Source organism: Pleurodeles waltl, chromosome 1_1 (genome assembly GCF_031143425.1).
Source record: "Pleurodeles waltl isolate 20211129_DDA chromosome 1_1, aPleWal1.hap1.20221129, whole genome shotgun sequence".
Lineage (NCBI taxonomy): Eukaryota > Metazoa > Chordata > Amphibia > Caudata > Salamandridae > Pleurodeles > Pleurodeles waltl.
Window position 1 is genome coordinate 488,008,246 of NC_090436.1, and position 18,926 is coordinate 488,027,171.

An 18,926-nucleotide genomic window follows, 5' to 3' on the forward strand; every position below is an offset into this window, starting at 1 on the left:
CAACCTTTCCACTGCTCTGTCTTGTTCCAGAGTGGCAATGAAATCGTATTCTAGCCTCCCTACACATATCTTTTATCAAGGGGACACCATGGCGGGGACCGCACATTCGCTGAACGTGGAGTTGAACGTTCCTACCATGGAATGCTCTTGTGAAGCATACACTTGTATTTGTGGCAGCATGTCGGCCGTGCAGTACAGGAGGCAGCAGCGCCGGGGAGAGGCTTTGATGGCAGGTGAGCACTGCTGATGTTGACAAAAGGCCTGAGGGGATGAGTGCTGGAAGCAGTGCAGCAGGCGCTGAACACCAGGCATGCAGCTGGTGTGGGCAGCAGGCAACTCAGAGGTGAGGGGCATGGGCTGGGGACCCTCGTCACCAGTGTGGTGACCTAGTCAGCAAGGTCACTGGTGCAGCTGAGATGTGTTGTAGCGCTGGCAGCGCAGCATCCAAAGACCACACATACACACAATGTATCATGCTGGTGGAAGACCCATGCGGTTGTTCCCCCCCATTTATTAATAGCCCCAGGCCACGCCTGGCCAGAAGATGTGCTAAGTGTATATCTGGAGCATGTAACATACGAGCGACCACGCCACCAAGAGTTGTGCGGATCATTACAAACCTCTCCATACTGAAGGTGAGCAAGTCAAAATGGTGAGCCGAGCCATCAAAACATTTGGCATGTAAATTATACCACAGACTTGATGTGAAAATATAAAAATAAATGCTATTTCAGGTTAAAATAGATTATTTCTCAAAACGCTGGTGTTTTACTTTTCTACATTAGGTTGTATCACATTCCCCCTCCTCCAGTTCTCTTGCAACACTGCAATGAGTGAGTCAATAGTTTGTCATGTGCACTGTATGTGTGGTCAATGTTTATGTATTTGGAGGAACATTATTGTCTTTACATACGTGCACATTTAATAAAAGATCGTGAAATTATTTTTTTTCAAAGTGATGTCAGAGTTGATGCTCGTTTAAAAGTAAGCACAGTGATGTAACTTGATTTGCGTGGGATCACACAAGTTAGCCATGTAGGGATTTGACTTGCACCCAAGTTTCCTGAATGCACATTGTACAATTCAGCCACTGGATAAATGTACCCTTCTCCCTATCTGTCACCGCCGAAGGACAATGCTTTGTGTTCAATTAATTAATTACCTAAATTAGTACACTATGTTCACTTAATACAAGCAATATTTTTTATTTCACTCTGATTTTATATATGTATGAAATGTCAAAATGGTTTTGTTGAAAAAAAAAAAAGTATAATGGAAGAAGGCAGGATTTTAGTAGTAATAATACTGTGATACGTTGGCTCAGGACCGACTTTAGCGCTGGCAGTGCCCAGTGCGACAATCATTTTTGCCCTCCCCCACGACCTTCTCCTCCGATTCTCTCACTTCCACCAGGAAAAAGTGCCCCTCATCTCTCATTAGCCCCTCTCTCACATACATTATATTTGTTTTAAATCATTGGTACAGGCTAGCTTTATTAATAAGAATGTATACCTACCCAAACAAACCCTTTTTAGCAACATTAGGAAGAGCTAATGAAAGACTGAAGGGGAAAAAAAAAACGTTTTCATGCAGCTCTTTGATGACAGTTCGTAACAGTCACTGTTTTATATTACAGTTGTATCTTATGAACGTAAGTAACAAAAGAAATCTCTGACAAAAGCAGGACTCCACTCAGCTATCCACATAAAATATAGATCTTTGATCTTCACGGTATGCGTTCTTTGCAGAGGCATATTAACCCTACGTGCTACTTTATAGAGAGAGTCAAAACTGTAGGAGCCCAAACTCGGATCTCTCTCGGTAGTAGGAACATTAATGACATGGAATTCTGCAGCATGTGTTTTTAAATTGTAAGTTATTGCTAAACACAGTGCCTCCCCCCCAGAGGTCAGTGGCCAGTGTGGCTGCGCCAGTCGCACTGCCCTAAAGTCGGTCCCGTCTGGGCTAAATGAACAGTTAAAAAGTGAGAATATGAGCACCTCAATTACAATTGCAGACAAGCACAGCAGAAAAACACCTTTTGAGATTTCATTCACTCGGCTGTCATGTTTCTTGTGTTTTAGTCTTTTAAAACTGCAACAGGGAGGTGGGAAAAGGGAGTACTTGGGGTGCTTGGCATTCTCCTTTTTTAGCATGGCAGTTATTCAGCCGAGCCAGGGTTAAATCGTGTTTGGCTTGCCCACCACTAGTACCTACCTCTAAACATGTGGGAATTGTAATGGATTAAAACATGGTGCGACTTGATTTATGTTAGAAACGTCTTATTCTGACTTAAAAGTAGGCCAAAATGAGGGTTACAGCTGCTTGAGTGCTGTGCCTCTAGTGGCCACATAACAGAAATTGGCTTATCACTGCATCTGCCTCAGTAGGAAGTCCGTTTGCTTTGAAATGTGCTGGAGGTTTTGTTGCCTATGCAACATGTTCTTCATGTGACCTTTCTAACATAGTACTCTTCTCTTTTTCCTGTACATGCAACGTTTCAGTATTTCAGTCTCCAGTTAACTTTTAAAGGTGGTAGCTCAGAGATCAAACTACAAATAATAGTTGCCACATCACAAATTTTTCATATATTCATAGGCATTGTAAATATAAGAAAAGAATAGCTGTTTTTAGCGGTTTCTTAAATTATTTATCTGTTTAATTCAAGAATCGTATACAATTTGCATTGAAATTGATTGTACCATGTTTGCTTCTAGAAACTCTTGATAGAGACCTACGTAGTGCTACCTTTTCCACTTAAGCCAGCAGTGCTTTTAGATAAATAAAAATATTTTCCGTTAAAAGGATATCTCGATTTAACTAAAATGTGAATTGTTCAATGACTAATAACTTGCCTAAAAGATAAATAATTTTTGAAAGTGCGACTGTAATACAGAAAGGTGTCACGGTTTTCACTAGTTTTCCAGAAATAAAACGTATGCAGAACTCTATTTTTGGAATATCAACATGTTGTGTTTTTTCTTTCAATTCGATTACTTGTAGTTCTTTATTTCTAATCTGAATACCAAAGCAAACATCTGAGCTCAAAAAGACAAACAGCATCTAGAACAGCAACTCACCCTGACGTAAAGCATGTTGAGATCTCCATCTGTTACCCTTTATCTTTTAAAAAAAAGTATTGGGGTGTGCTTTTTTATGAAAAACATATTTTTCGACTCTACAAAGAAACATATGTCTGAGCCAGAAAGAATAAAGGGCCATATGTATGAAGAAATGGCCTTGCGAATCGCAAATAGCGATTTTTAAGAAATCGCTATTTCCGAGTCGCAATTGGCCATGTAACAAAATTGCGAATCAGAATTAGCGATTTCTTAAAAATCGCTATTTGTGGTTTGCGAGGCCCATTTACCAAATTGCAATTTGCATTCTCGCAATTTGCGTATTTTTTTTTTTTTGCGATTCGGTAAAAAAAAAAAGGAAATTTCGAGAAAGTTCGAGAATGCACACCTGGAGGAGCCTGATGACATCCCCAGCAGGAAATAAGTCATCCCAGGCAGTTTCAGGTGCCACACCCAAACCAGCATCCTGAGAGAGAGCAGCCCAGCCACACAGAGCAGCACTCAGCAGGAGCAGAAACACCTGAGCCAGGATGGAGACCCAAGGAACATCACAGGAGAAGCAAGAGAGGAAGCGCAAGCTTAAGTTTAATGAACAGGAGCTGGAGGTCCTGACTGAAGAGGTTGTGAGGAGCCATGACCACCTGTTTGGGAAATCTTCACTTCAGGTTCCTGAGAGCGAAAAAAGAAGGTTATGGCTGGACATCTGAGGAAAAATCTGCGCCATTGGAGTGGCACAGCGCTCCATAGAGGAGATTAAAAAAAGGTGGTACGACCTGCGCTCCCGGGCAAAGGAGAGGGTGGCAAGGAGACTTGCGGAGGCCAGGGGTACAGGTGGCGGACCACCAACCAAAGCACCATCCACACCAAAGGAGGACCTGGTGGAATCCACACTCCTCCCTGAAGCTGTGACAGGGGTCACAGACATCGACACCTCCGGTCAACCGAGTACCAGCCAAGGTAAGTGCAATGTTGTTTGTGAACCCAATATGTGTATGCACAAAAGCCCCTTAGGAATTAGCATGTAATGTGAAGTATTCCAGTCCACATCTTAGACGCAGCACAACAATGCATTATGGGAGTTGCGGTCCACAAACTAGTACAGACAGTAGCATAACAATGTAATGAAGCATAGTGACACCCAAGGTAACACAACACACACAACACCATGTAGAGCAGTACCTGTACCTATATTGCAATTTTCAGACAGATAATGTAACATACAGAACTGACATGCTGCATATTGTTGTTGCAGGTGGGCCAGGCCCAGCAGCCACACACAGTCCATGTGTAGGGCAGACGGACACCCAGCAGCCCTCTGACACCAACACCAGTGGGTCCCTCCACATCTCCACTGTGCGCCGCAGGCCCAGGGCACTACCACTGCCAGACTTCAGCGGCGACTCGGATGTGCAGCAGGAAGGGCCAAGCACACCGTCTGCACCAGACAGGCGCAGCCAGATACTGGAGGGCAGGGGTCAGCCAGCACAACGCAGGAGTGTCACAGAGTCCCAGCAGCAACCTCATGAGGCAGGTGAGGATCCGTCCTTCTTCGGGGGCCTTGAGGCTGCTATGTTGCAGCAGCAGCACCTGCAAAACAAGCGCATACTTAGTTTGGACCGGAACCTGCGAGTCCACAACAGACACATGATGGGCCTGCATCGTCAACTGGACGTACTGACTACCAACATCACACAGCTGCGTGAGGGACAGGTGCAGGCTTCTGAGGACACTAGGGACCTTACTAGTGCAGTCTGTGACCTCTGCCAGGAGCTGCGCCATGAAAGGGTTAGCCGGCGCAGACAGGAACACCGATTCAGGACAATGTTTGGCAGCTACTGCAGGTCCTCCAACAGGATGGCGAACTCCACAGCACTAATCGCACGTCGCGCTGTGGCGGCACAAGTGGAGGCTGCACACACCAGCAGTGACGTTGTCCAGGGCCTTGTGCACATCACTAATGTGATTGAACATGTCATGGGACAGAGATCTGCCACTCCCAGTGAGGTAGCCTTGGGGGACACTGAGGACAGTTCTAGCCTCAGTAGTGTTGCCGTACCTGCAGCAGACACCAGACGGCGCAGTGCCAGGCACAGCACTACCACTGAAGGTGACATTCAAGGTGCCAGTGAGTTTACTGGGCACCCGAGTGGCAGAATCCTGTGTGACAAGTGACTCTTGCCGCAATTACACTGCTGTTGCCACTATGACGTAATAGTGCGTGACTCAGTTCATTTGTTAATTTGAGTTTTTTACATCACCTGTTTACTTTATTTATCACTCATTCATTACCTGACGTAAGGTAATAAATTTCTATCACTACAGGTACAGTTGTCAGTGGATTTTTGTCATTCATACTCACGTCTGAAATGGTTGTGTGTGATGTCGGCACGCCTTTGCCTTCCCCCTGCTGCACTGGTCCTGTCTGCTGGCTGTAGGGGTGATATGGGATCGTCATCCTCATCTGATTCAGTGTCACTGATTTCTATAGGTATGCCCCTGGTTGCAGCTATATTGTGCAAGATTGCACAAGTAGCCATTATTCTACATGTGGTTTCTGGACTGTACTGTAGTGCCCCTCCACTTTTGTGGAGGCAACGGAAGCGACTCTTCAGCAGTCCAAATGTGCGCTCCACAACGTTGCGGGTTGCCCTGTGTGCTGCATTGTATCTCTGTCTGCTGGTGTTGCGGGATTGAGGTAGGGTGTCATCATGTAGGTGCGCACTGCATAGGCACTGTCTCCTGGAAGGGACAGAAGGTGTGATGAGTAACTCAGCCATCTGACATGGGTTTGCGATCTATGCGCCAGTGTACAGAGTGACATTACCTAGTAGATACCCTTCACCAAACTCCCCAGCTAGCAGTCTTGTGTGAATGCCGCTGTGGCAAAAGATGTACGAATCATGTGTGCTCCCTGGGTACCTGGCCACTAGATCAGTTATGATATAGGAGGCATTGCATATCACCTGTATATTCATGGAATGTTGGTATTTACGGTTTCGGTTCACATACTCTGTGACTGATGGTGGACATATTGCCACATGTGTGCCATCTATGGCACCTAGGACGCGGGGAACTGTGCTATCTGGTAAAACTCTATTTTTGTCTGCTGTATTTCCTGTGGGGTGTGGGGGAATCTGATGTACTGTTGGAGTTTGCTTAGCATGGCGTTGATAAATGCATTGAAAAATCTGGAGAGGGTACTCTGTGACACCCCCCCAGCCGCTGCTATGACCCCTTGATAGCTCCCTGAGGCGAGTAGGTGTAGGGAGCATAATACCTTCACATGGGTGGGTATGCTGTGAGTCTTTAGTGTTCTGCGCTGCAGTATGGGTTGTAGCTCAGCTATCAGATCAAGTATCATGGCTGAGTTCAACCTCTACCTCTCAAATATTTCCTCCTCTGTCAGGTCAAATAGTGTAATGCGCACTCTGAAACTCCTCCCTCTCCTCAAACCTGCCAAGATCCTCATCCTCCTCACCATGACGTAGAGTGCAGCCTTTGTGGAAAAGAGTCCGAGGCATTCTGGGTCTCTTTATATAGGTTGCACCTGGTTACCACCTGGTTTCACTTAGTGGTATTTTGCATGTGTAAAATGCCATTCTGCGAATAATTGCGATTTTTTGATGCATCTATTTGCGACTTGGATTTTGCAAATCGCATTTTGCGCCTCGCAATTTCCTACTGGAAATACCAAATCGCAAAATGCGACTAGCAAAACCAGGTCGCACTGCAAAAAATCGAAATTTTTGCGGTTTCATATTTTTGGTCTGCGAATACCTTTCATGCATCGCAGACCACGTTTTTGCACTCGCAAACGGACGATTTTTGCGATTCGCACGTTTGCGAGTGCAAAAACTTTTCATACATCTGGCCCAAAGTGTTTTAACAGGTTCATCAATTCACTTCTTTTTCCATTGGATTACGGTGCTAGCAGATTTGATGTTTTACTCAAAAACACAAAACTACATGCCATTAGAAACAAGTAATAAAAATGGGTCAGAATAGAATCCACCATGAAGTATTTTGAGGACTGTAGTGAAAGACCTCAACTTTCTCACCTCCTAGCTACATATTATTATACATCCGCTTTACAGCCGTATCTGAAAAATATAAAAAGGAGCAGTGTAATAAGGTGGATGTTGAAGTAAACACTGGGCCAAGTTCCAGCTTTTATAAAATGGAAGTTGTCTGTCCAAAACCATGTGATTATGCGAATGTGTGTTCCTTCGCCAACTGAGCATACTGTCCCTGCAGAAATGTGATAACTTAACACAAAGTTATCAATTAGCTTCATTTTTAGATATTGTGATGAATACATTGGCCCATCCGAAATGAACCATTTTTTTACCAGAACTTAAAAAATGAATTACTGAAACAGTAAGTTAATATGCGCGATCCTCTATATTAAAAAATAGACCAGTCATCTAAGGCCTGGTGAATTGAACGTATAAACTGCATATTCATAACTGCATTATTAGCTAAAGTTTGTGATTGATATAAGAATATTTTTTTTAAACTTGTGTTTTATATCTTTTAAAACGTACAGCATAGCTGATTTCTCTTTTGACTTTTTCAATATTTTGAGTGTAATGATTGTAATGTTTGTTTTGCCTAGTCGGCATAATATCAAACAAAATAAACTTGAACTGTATGCCCCTGAATACATGTATCACTCACAGTGCCATATTTGACGCATAACAGCCTTGTCTGTGAGTGCCGCTGCTAACACTACATCAAGGCCCAATAACTCAGTATTGCCTCTATTGCTTACTGCGGTGCTGTTTTCTCCAGTTCCCAGTGTTTACACTTGCCACCTAAGAAGGTGGGGTTTTCAGTGCTTAAATGGATGGTGTAACTGATATATTACCTCTCTGACTTATTTCGTTTATTTATATTATTGATGGTTGTAAAAGTCTAACACATTAACCCCTTCGCTGCCAGGCCTTTTCCCCCTCCTGTGCCGAGCCTTTTTTTGGCTATTTGGAGCAGTTCACGCTTAGGCCCTCATAACTTTTGGTTCACATAAGCTACCCACGCCAAATTTGCGTCCTTTTTTTCCAACATCCTAGGGATTCTAGGGTTACCCAGACTTTGTGGGTTCCTCAGAAGGAGGCCAACAAATTAGCCAAAATACAGTGGAAAATTTTGTTTTTTTCAAAAAAATGGGAAAAAGGGTCTGCAGAAGAAGGCTTGTGGTTTTTTCCCTGAAAAGGGCATCAACAAAGCGTTTGCGGTGCTAAAATCACCAGCTTCCCAGCTTTCAGGGACAGGCAGACTTGAATCAGAAAACCCAATTTTTCAACACAATTTTGGCATTTTACTGGGGTATACCCCATTTTTACGATTTTTTGTGCTTTCAGCCTCCTTCCAGTCAGTGACAGAAATGGGCATGAAACCAACACTGGATCCCAGAAACCGCAACATTTATGAAAAGTAGACAAAATTCTGAATTCAGCAAGGGGTAATTTGTGTAGATCCTACAAGGGTTTCCTACAGAAAATAACAACTGAAAAAGAAAAATATTGAAATTGAGGTGAAAAAAACATCAATTTTTCTCTACGTTTTACTCTGTAACTTTTTCCTGCAATGTCAGATTTTCAAAAGCAATATACCGTTACATCTGCTGGACTCTTCTGGTTGCGGGGATATATAGGGCTTGTAGGTTCATCAAGAACTCTAGGTACCCAGAGCCAATAAATGACCTGCACCCTGCAGTGGGTTTTCATTCTATACCGGGTATACAGCAATTCATTTGCTGAAATATAAAGAGTAAAAAATAGCTATCAAGAAAACCTTTTATTTCCAAAATGGGCACAAGATAAGGTGTTGAGAAGCAGTGGTTATTTGCACATCTCTGAATTCCTGGGTGCCCATACTAGCATGTGAATTACAGGGCATTTCTCAAATAGACGTCTTTTTTACACACTGTCTTACATTTGGAAGGGAAAAATGTAGAGAAAAACAAGGGGCAATAACACTTGTTTTGCTATTCTATGTTCCCCCAAGTCTCCCGATAAAAATGATACCTCAGTTGTGTGGGTAGGCCTAGCGCCCGCGACAGGATATGCCCCAAAACACAACGTGGACACATCACAGAAAACAGAGCTGTTTTTAGCAAAGTGCATACCTGTAGATTTTGGCCTCTAGCTCAGCCGACACCTAGGGAAACCTACCAAACCTGTGCATTTTTGAAAACTAGAGACCTAGGGGAATCCAAGATGGGGTGACTTGTGTGGCTCGGACCAGGTTCTGTTACCCAGAATCCTTTGCAAACCTCAATTTTTGGCTAAAAAAATGCATTTTCCTCACATTTCTGTGTCAGAAAGTTCTGGAATCTGAGAGGAGCCCCAAATTTCCTCCCACCCAGTGTTCCCCCATGTCTCCCGATAAAAATGATACCTCACTTGTGTGGGTAGGGCTAGCGCCCGCGACAGGAAATGGCCCAAAACACAACGTGGACACATCACATTTTTTCATAAAAAACAGTCCCTACCTGTGGATTTTGGCCTTTAGCTCAGCCGGCACCGGTGGAAACCTAGCAGACCAGCGCATTTTTGAAAACTAGAAACCCTGGGGAATCCAAGATGGGGTGAATTGTGGGGCTCTGACCAGGTTCTGTTACCCAGAATCCTTTGCAAACCTCAAAATTTGTCTAAAAAAACATATTTTCCTCACATTTCGGTGACAGAAAGTTCTGGAATCTGAGAGGCGCCACAAATTTCCTTCCACCTAGCGTTCCCTCAAGTCTCCCGATAAAAATGATACCTCACTTGTGTGGGTAGGCCCACGACAGGAAATGGCCCAAAACACAACATGGACACATCACATTTTTTCATAGAAAACAGTGCCTACCTGTGGATTTTGGCCTCTAGCTCAGCCGGCCCCAGGGGCGGCAGAAATTGCCTAAAATAAATTTGTCCCCCAACCCCCCAACACCCCCGCCCCCCCCCCCGGGAGCGACCCTTGCCTACAAGGTCGCTCCCCTTGCGTGACGGCGCAAAAAAAAAGATCCCTGGTGCCTAGTGGTTTCTGCCCCCCTTGGGGGCAGATTGACCTACAATCGGGGGGCAGAAATGGTCTAAATACAATTTGACCCCCAGGGGAGCGATCCTTGCCTGATGGGTCGCTCCCCATCTCTAAAAAAACAAACAAACAAAAAAAAAAACACAAAAAAACTATTTGCCCTGGCGCCTAGAGGTTTCTGCCCCCCTTGGGGCCAGATTGACCTACAATCGGCCAATCTACCCCCAAGGGGGGCAGAAATGGTCTAAATACAATTTGCCTCCCCAGGGGAGCGGCCCTTGCCTGATGGGTCGCTCCCCATCTCTATAAAAAAAAATAAAAAAAACACAAAAAAACTATTTGCCCTGGCGCCTAGAGGTTTCTGCCCCCCCCCTGGGGGCAGATCGGCCTAATACCAATAGGCCGATCTGCCCCCCGAAATGGCCTAAAATAAATTTGCCCCCCCACCACCCCTGGGGAGCGACCCTTGCCTACAAGGTCGCTCCCCTTGCGTGACGGCGCAAAAAAAAGATCCCTGGTGCCTAGTGGTTTCTGCCCCCAAAGGGGGCAGATTGACCTACAATCGGCCAATCTGTCCCCAAGGGGGGCAGAAATGGTCTAAATACAATTTGCCCCCCAGGGGAGCGACCCTTGCCTGATGGGTCGCTCCCCATCTCTAAAAAAAAGCAAACAAACAAAAAAAAAAAACACAAAAAAACTATTTGCCCTGGCGCCTAGAGGTTTCTGCCCCCCGAAATGGCCTAAAATAAATTTGCCCCCCCACCATCCCCGGGGAGCGACCCTTGCCTACAAGGTCGCTCCCCTTGCGTGACGGCGCAAAAAAAAAGATCCCTGGTGCCTAGTGGTTTCTGCCCCCCTTGGGGGCAGATTGACCTACAATCGGCCAATCTGTCCCCAAGGCGGGCAGAAATGGTCTAAATACAATTTGCCCCCCAGGGGAGCGACCCTTGCCTGATGGGTCGCTCCCCATCTCTAAAAAAACAAACAAACAAAAAAAAAACCACAAAAAAACTATTTGCCCTGGCGCCTAGAGGTTTCTGCCCCCCCTGGGGGCAGATCTGCCTAATACCAATAGGCCGATCTGCCCCCGGGGGGGCAGAAATGGCCTAAAATAAATTTGCCCCCCACCCTCCCCGGGGAGCGACCCTTGCCTACAAGGTTGCTCCCCTTGCGTGACGGCGCAAAAAAAAGATCCCTGGTGCCTAGTGGTTTTTGCCCCCCTTGGGGGCAGATTGACCTACAATCGGCCAATCTGCCCCCAAGGGGGGCAGAAATGGTCTAAATACAATTTGCCCCCCAGGGGAGCGACCCTTGCCTGATGGGTCGCTCCCCATCTCTAAAAAAAACAAACAAACAAAAAAAAAAAACACAAAAAGCTATTTGCCCTGGCGCCTAGAGGTTTCTGCCCCCCCTGGGGGCAGATCGGCCTAATACCAATAGGCCGATCTGCCCCCAGGGGGGGCCGAAATGGCCTAAAATAAATTTGCCCCCCACCACCCCCCGCGGGGAGCGACCCTTGCCTACAAGGTCGCTCCCCTTGCGTGACGGCGCAAAAAAAAGATCCCTGGTGCCTAGTGGTTTCTGCCCCCCTTGGGGGCAGATTGACCTACAATCTGCCAATCTGCCCCCAAGGGGGGCAGAAATGGTCTAAATACAATTTACCCCCCAGGGAAGCGACCCTTGCCTGATGGGTCGCTCCCCATCTCTAAAACAAAAAAAATCCCTGGTGCCTAGTGGTTTCTGCCCCCCTTGGGGGCAGATCAGCCTAATCAAAATAGGCTGATCTACCCCCCCAGGGGGGCAGAAATGGCCTAAAATAATTCCCCTTCCCCAGGGAGCGACCCTTGCCTAAGGGGTAGCAAATTCACGCAAAACAAAAAAAACTCCCTGGTGTCTAATGGTTTCTGCCCCCCTTGGGGGCAGAAATGGCCTACATATAATTTGCCCCCTAGGGGAGCGACCCTTGCCTAAGGGGTCGCTCCCCTCCTAAAATAAAAAGAAAACATAAAAAAATAAAAAATGATCCCTGGTGCCTAGAGGTTTCTGCCCCCCCCCCCCCCCCCCCCAGGGTGCAGATCGGCCTAATAATAGGCCGATCTGCCCCGGGGGGGGGGGGCAGAAAAGGCCTTACCAAATAAATGCCCCCCCTGGGAGCGACCCTTGCCCAAGGGGTCGCTCCCTTTTGTCAGTTTCAATAAAAAAAAAAATAATCCCTGGTGTCTAGTGGGGTTTCAAAAGCCGGATTGCAAGCAATCCGGCTTTTGAAACCCTGGGAGAGACTTCAAAGGGAAGGAAATACATTTACTTCCCTTTGAAGCCCCTCCGGGCCTCCCCCATGGGATTGAAAGAGAAATGCTTGGCATTTCTCTTTCAATCGCGCTGGGGGAGACCCTGTGACTAATCAGCGCGCGCTCGCGCGCTGATGTCACAGGGGGGGGTTGGGGGGGTCAGGGGTGGAAGGGGAAGGGCTTCCCCTTCCATCCCTGGCTTGGGGGGTGGGGGGAAACCCCACAAAGGGAGCGCTAGCGCTCCCTCTGGGCTCTGTGCCCAGGACGTAATGGTTACGTCCTGGGCACACCAGCACTGTGCCTCAGGACGTAACCATTACGTCCTGGGCACAGAACGGGTTAATGGGCTGAGGCTAAGTTGGCATGAATCCGATGGGATGGCCTGTTCGTGAATATGTAGTGTTGTGCATTAATGACTGGGCCTAACAGTTATGCTCTTAATATTTATAACACATTGTGCCTCAACTTTACCTGAACCATATAACAAGATGCCAATTTTATTCTCTCTAAGTCAGATTGGCAAAGACAAATATAAAGCGCACAGTGTTGGTAAATAAACCACTGTGCACTCTTATTCTTTGTGTGTACAGATTTTCTGTTTATTGAGCTTTAACCAGGCAACTGAAATGTTAAACTCCTCCGATCGCTGCCGAGCTCTTGATGTATATTTATATGGGAGATTAACCCTTTCCTGCCCATCGAATTGATTGAGTTATAACATCTCCAGCCCTATCCATGTGTTTATCATTTTCTCCCGCTTTGAGACAGAACTGGAAGTAATTACTTCTTATAAATAAGGATCGTCTTTAAGGTCATAGCGAGTGTAGGTGGGCTAGATTTAACAGTTAGTTTTATCTTTGTTCTCCTGACACTGTGGTGTTTGCATAAGTTATCTCCAACAATAGATGCAATATCTGCTGTGCTATCCTCCAGTATTCGTATTTCATACACACTGTTTTCTTATTCTTCCGCTCCGCCTCCCCCCACCACCTCCAGGCCTCATCATTCTTCCCACACGAATGTCTTAGTTTACAGAATTATTCATTGTCTGGTAGATCCGAATTTTGCAGCGGAAATGATATGGAACCCACAAGCCTCCTTCCCTGTTGACAATGCCAAAAAAATCCAATCCATTGCTTGGTACTGACTGCGAAGAGGGAATTTCAAATACCTCCCCAAACTGAAAGCATCTAGGAAGAGGTTTGACTTGAAGATAATCTCAGTCTGAAAACCCAAGCAGAGACTTCTTCTCAACAACAAGAAGGAAAGCACAGCACCTGATCATACTGGTTGTGGTATGTACACTAGGATCCTTGAATCCTGGGTAAACTTTTGAATCCTATATTAGATAATGGAATCCAGCTGTAGTCCGCCACTCAGATGGGGGCATACGGTCCCACCTTTGGGGTGCACACATGGGGGCAGTATTGACTGCTGTTTGGGGAGAAGGTATCATCTGAGTAGTACATATGTGACAGCCACATGCATGGGTGGCTGTCATACAGCACAGACGACATCCTGAGGCAATGCCCTGAGCAAGGGGTGGGAAGAGGCAGCCAATAATGCTTTCCTAGGTATTGATGAAATACTTCAATCCTACTCTTCTGCCTGGTGCTAGACACTGGAAGGAAAGACTTCAGGACTCCAGGCTGATTGCTAATAAGTTACTAATAGTACCTATTGAATGGAGGAAAAGCCTCACTCACCCCATTATCAAAAGCCTTCTGCTCACCTTGCTGTTTTATCTAATTTGTGTCCCATTTCCTTGTGCTCTCTTCCTTCAGAATTGCTCGAGAAGCCTGTCAAACCCAGCATTCTTTCTGTTGATGGAAAACTGAAGCCAGAAAGGTTTCACCTGACAATAGTAGTGAATCCTTTCTTCTTTCTGTCTCCGAGGAGCTGCAACTGGTATTGGATCAGGGATCTCTGCCACCCCTGTCCTTCAAGAAGAATGTCTTATGCCATTCTTCTGCGCTGGTTATCAAACTGCAGAGTAACTGGCAAAGCGGTGCACTGGCTATCATGTTTTGAGTGTCGCTGCTCTCGGGCAGGCCATCTTTCTTACCTATCTATCTTATTTTTTCACTGTCATTTGTGGGGTACCACAAGGATCCTTCCTTCAGTCCCATGCTTTTTAAAAAGTTTCATTTATATCAGAACATGGCACAAGAAAGCGTATGCACAGCCTTTGTAGTACAAATTGTACAGTTACTTACAAATAGATCAGGTGGGACAAATATAACATAAACAAAAAAAGAGTTACCTCAATAGACACTCTGAGCAGCTAATCCACAACCCCAGTTGTGCCTTGATGAATAGCTATGAGAAAAGGGATTCAGAGCAGCTGGTCAGGAGGTTAGGTGAGAAAGTAACATGTTGGCGGGCCCCCGATGTTTCTAGGACGTGATACAATTCTACATATACTTCAAGCTTTTTGTTGAAGTATATAATGTGTTTGAGCCAGTTTTCACATGTGGGAGAAAGACCTCACCCCAGGACATAGCATTACAATGTTTCACAAGCAAGAAAGCTTTTGCCGTTAGTTTCCTCACACCAATAAGCACATGATGGATCACTCCCAACAGGCAAGTCTTAGGGTCCAAGTCCATGTGGTGTTCAATCATTTTGAGAATTGCACTAGTAACCTTCTGCCAATATGTGCTGATGTAGGAACAGCTCTGTATCTGAAGCAAAATATCTGCCTGTGTCATCTTGCCTCTTCAGCATTACGCCTCTGGCTTTTAGTCTCTTTTCATCAAACTTAATGGAGTATATAGTAAACCGTAGGAAGAAACTTGAAGGGCCTGATTCACAAAGGTAAACTTAGACCTAAGGTCTAAGTTTATGACTTTCAGTATTCACAAAGGTAAGTTACGAGTAGTATCTTTAGATTCGCACTCGGGGTGTAATCTCTGCACTCTGGCCAGAGTAATTGTAATTTGAAACCTGCAGACAATTAATACCACCTGCAACCCTGCGCTACAAGCCACATAAAAGCAGCACACATTGAACACTAATACTCCGGTCTTTCCACACTGACACTGTGCCTGCCTGCTCTGTACCTGGAAAATATTGCAACATGCTACCTTTGAGGAGGAAGAAGAATTATAAATAGGAGACTACCATGATACTCAAATTCGTGGTCAGAAACTACAAAAAGTTGCATGGCATTCCGGCCTATCACTCCAGTGCAACACAGAAGGCAGCCCTATGGCAACAGTTGGGAACTGCAGTTAGTACATTGGGGGAGGACGTCTGGACCGTCACTAACATAAATGAGAAGAGGTTGGTGAAGGAGAAGTTCACCAGGATAGAGGTGGTCAGAGCTCTCCCTGGTAGACCAACTGGAACCTGCCTCCGACTCACACCACTTGAGAGGGACATTCTCTCCACCATGCACCCCCAACTGCTGCATGGACTGTCTGTGACTGATGAACTTAATGTGGTGCTAGGTAATATGTGACAATTTAAACAATTACATAAAATGTTTAATGTGTCTAATGCATTGCAAATGTGACTATGGTAGTCCGTCCAGGATTGTTCAGCTATTCATAGTGAGTTAGACTCTCATGTGTCTCATTTTGCCTAATGCACTAGAAGTCCCAGAATCCTGTATGACAAAAATGGTAACATCCAATTTCTTATTAACAAACAGTGGCCCATCACTGCTGGTGATTTCATTTTAAGCTGGTAAATGGCACTAAAAACATGTGCCTGAGGAACCATTGCAGCTATAATGTAAATGCAATTGAATATCTATCACTGCCACATACAGCCAGACTAGGATCACATCATACACTCAGTCACTCTCTAATTGTGAGAACAAGTAAGGAGGGGCGTGATTAGCTCTGAGAGTGCAGTTTTGTTTGGAGTATCAGCTCCTTTGGTCGAAAGTTTATAAGGTCCACCTGACACAATTAGGTGTCATGGCAAAGGGCCTTGCCTTTGACGAGGAGGTTATATCCTCCATTCTAGTAGCACCTTCTCTCATTATTGACACCACTTTATCCTGAGGTACTACGGAGGCTTGTCCCCTAACAGGGACCAGCAAGACATGCAGGGGGTACTGAATTTGAGTCATCAAATGTTTACAGATATTCAAATGCAGGTGTTGGAAAAGGGGTTGTGGTTTGTGCTGACACCAAGACCAGATATGTTTGGCCTAATATCGGAACTGGCAGAATTCTTTAGACGCATTAGATTAGCAGTATTTTTAAGCTACCAAGAATCCCAGGACACTGAGGAGCCTGACAATACTGGCCTCTGGAGAAAATCTAAAATTTTTCCACTTTCACATACTGTGCCTTCAGAGGTATAGGCCTTTAAAAGAGCAGTTATACAAAAGGTTGACAGGCTGAGAGATGACACAAAATTACATTTCAGAATACATCGAGAGCTGAGAGACTGGCCCTGAAAGAGATTAGGGAGATAGACTCAGTGGTCATAAAACCAGCAGATAAAGGGGGAGCTACGGTCATTCTCCCAAAGGAGATGTACAGACAAGAATGTCTGAAACTCCTCCATGACAAACGTCACTTCAAGATCCTTGAGAGAGACCCCACAAAAGGCATTCAGGAAGACATCAGCTATATGATAAAAACGGCATTTGAAGGGGGCTGAATAACCAGCAAAGAAGCAGATTTTTTTATTGAAAAGAAACCCAAGGTAGCCTATTTCTATATACTGCCGAAAATGTACTAAGGTAAAATCCCTCAACCTGACAAACCTACAGTTCAATCAATCATTTGTAAAGCGCGCTACTCACCCGCTAGCGTCTCATGGCGCTAAAAAGGGGGGGGGGCTGCTACTGCTCGAGTAACCAGGTCTTGAGGCGTTCCTTCAAGGTCAGGAGGTCCTGGGTCTGTCGTAGGTGGGCGGGGAGGGTGTTCCAGGTCTTGGCGGCGAGGTGGGAAAAGGATCTGCCGCCGGCTGTAGTTCGATGGATGTGAGGGCAAGGTTTACGGAGCGGAGTTGGCGGGTGGGAGCGTGGAAGGTGAGTTGCTCGTTGAGGTAGGCAGGGCCTGTGTTGTGAAGAGCTTTGTGGGCGTGGATGAGGAGTTTGAAGGTGATCCTCTTGGCAACGGGAAGCCAGTGTAGGTCTCTGAGGTGGGCTGAGATGTGATCGCGGCGTGGGATGTTGAAGATGAGGCGTGCGGAGGCATACTGTATACGTTGTAGTTCTTCTGGAGCTTGGCTGTGGTTCCTGCATAGAGCTTGTTTCCGTAGTTGAGTCTGCTGCTGACGAGGGCATGGGTGACCGTCCTTCTTTTTCGGTGGAGATCCATCTGAAGATCTTGCGAAGCATGCAGAGGGTGTCGAAGCAGGAAGGTGACTCGGCGTTGACTTGATGGGTCATGGTGAGCGATGAGTCTAGGATGAAGCCTAGATTGCGTGCGTGGGTGGTGGGTGTAGTTTCAGCGATATGGTCTCTAATGGAACCCTTATCAAAATTTCCAGATCATTTTTTACGACTCTTGGTTACTAAGATGTCTTCATTTGTAAAAGAAACCAAGGATGTCCTGAACTTGATACAGGAAATTGAATTTCTCAGGAAAAGATCTGCTTATCACCTTGGATGTGGAAGCACTAGTATTCCACAGGAGGCTTCCCTTGAAGTTCTAGAATCATTTCTAGAGGCCACAACATGGGGCTCCATAACACATGAGACTTTGTTCTTGATTGTGCCCATATGACCCTAACTAGTAATTATTTTGCAGTTTAAAGATACTTTCTATCTACCGACCCATGGGACATCGATGGGCAGTACATTTGGCCCAAGTGTGGCCTGTCTATATGTACATGGTTTTGAGATGAAATATGTTTACAAGCAGTCAAATCCCTTCCGGAAGAATATCCGGTTATGGAAAAGGTGCATACATGATATATTCATCATCTGTTCTGCCAACGAGCAATTGGCACTTTTGGATGGTTACATTCCAGAGATAACTACTTACGTTTCACTCTCACTATAGACAACAAGTCAGTTACCTTTTTGGATTTGAGGATTTGGGCAGAAAGTGGGAAGCAACATTCAGAGGTTTATTATAAACCAACTGACTGTAATAACTTGCTTAGACATGGCAACTTCCACCCCAAATCCCTTAGGGATAATCTACCAGTGGGTCAATTTCTCAGATTAAGAAAAAATGTTCAAATGGGAGTGACTGTGAAAAACTAGGTTACTCTTGGAAAAGTTAACAACAAAACTGTATCCATCTACTTTGATCAAAAGGACAAATAAACGGGTCCATAATAATGCCAGATGGCAGCTACTGGCAACTTTAAAAAAACATGTACTGACCGTTTGATATGTGTCTCCACCTTTGGTATTCTCTCCAATCAGTTCAAACATTGTAGTATTCTAAATTCAGGCCTGATAAGTCTTGAGAAACCTTTGTTTGCCTTCAAACGAGGGAAATACCTCAGAGGCCATGCAAGAGACAAGTAGTTGCACAAACACTAAAAACTTTGTGGCACCTACCACCAGTGGTGGGCCATTTCCCATGTGGTAAATGCAATGAATGCCCTCTTACTA

General features: G+C 45.4%; 1 long non-coding RNA gene across 2 annotated transcripts in view; it reads left to right on the forward strand.

Moving 5' to 3' along the window:
• The window catches only part of LOC138282439 (uncharacterized), a 53,431-nt gene that overhangs the window by 4,476 nt on the left and 30,029 nt on the right, over positions 1-18,926 (forward strand). The window lies entirely within an intron of this gene.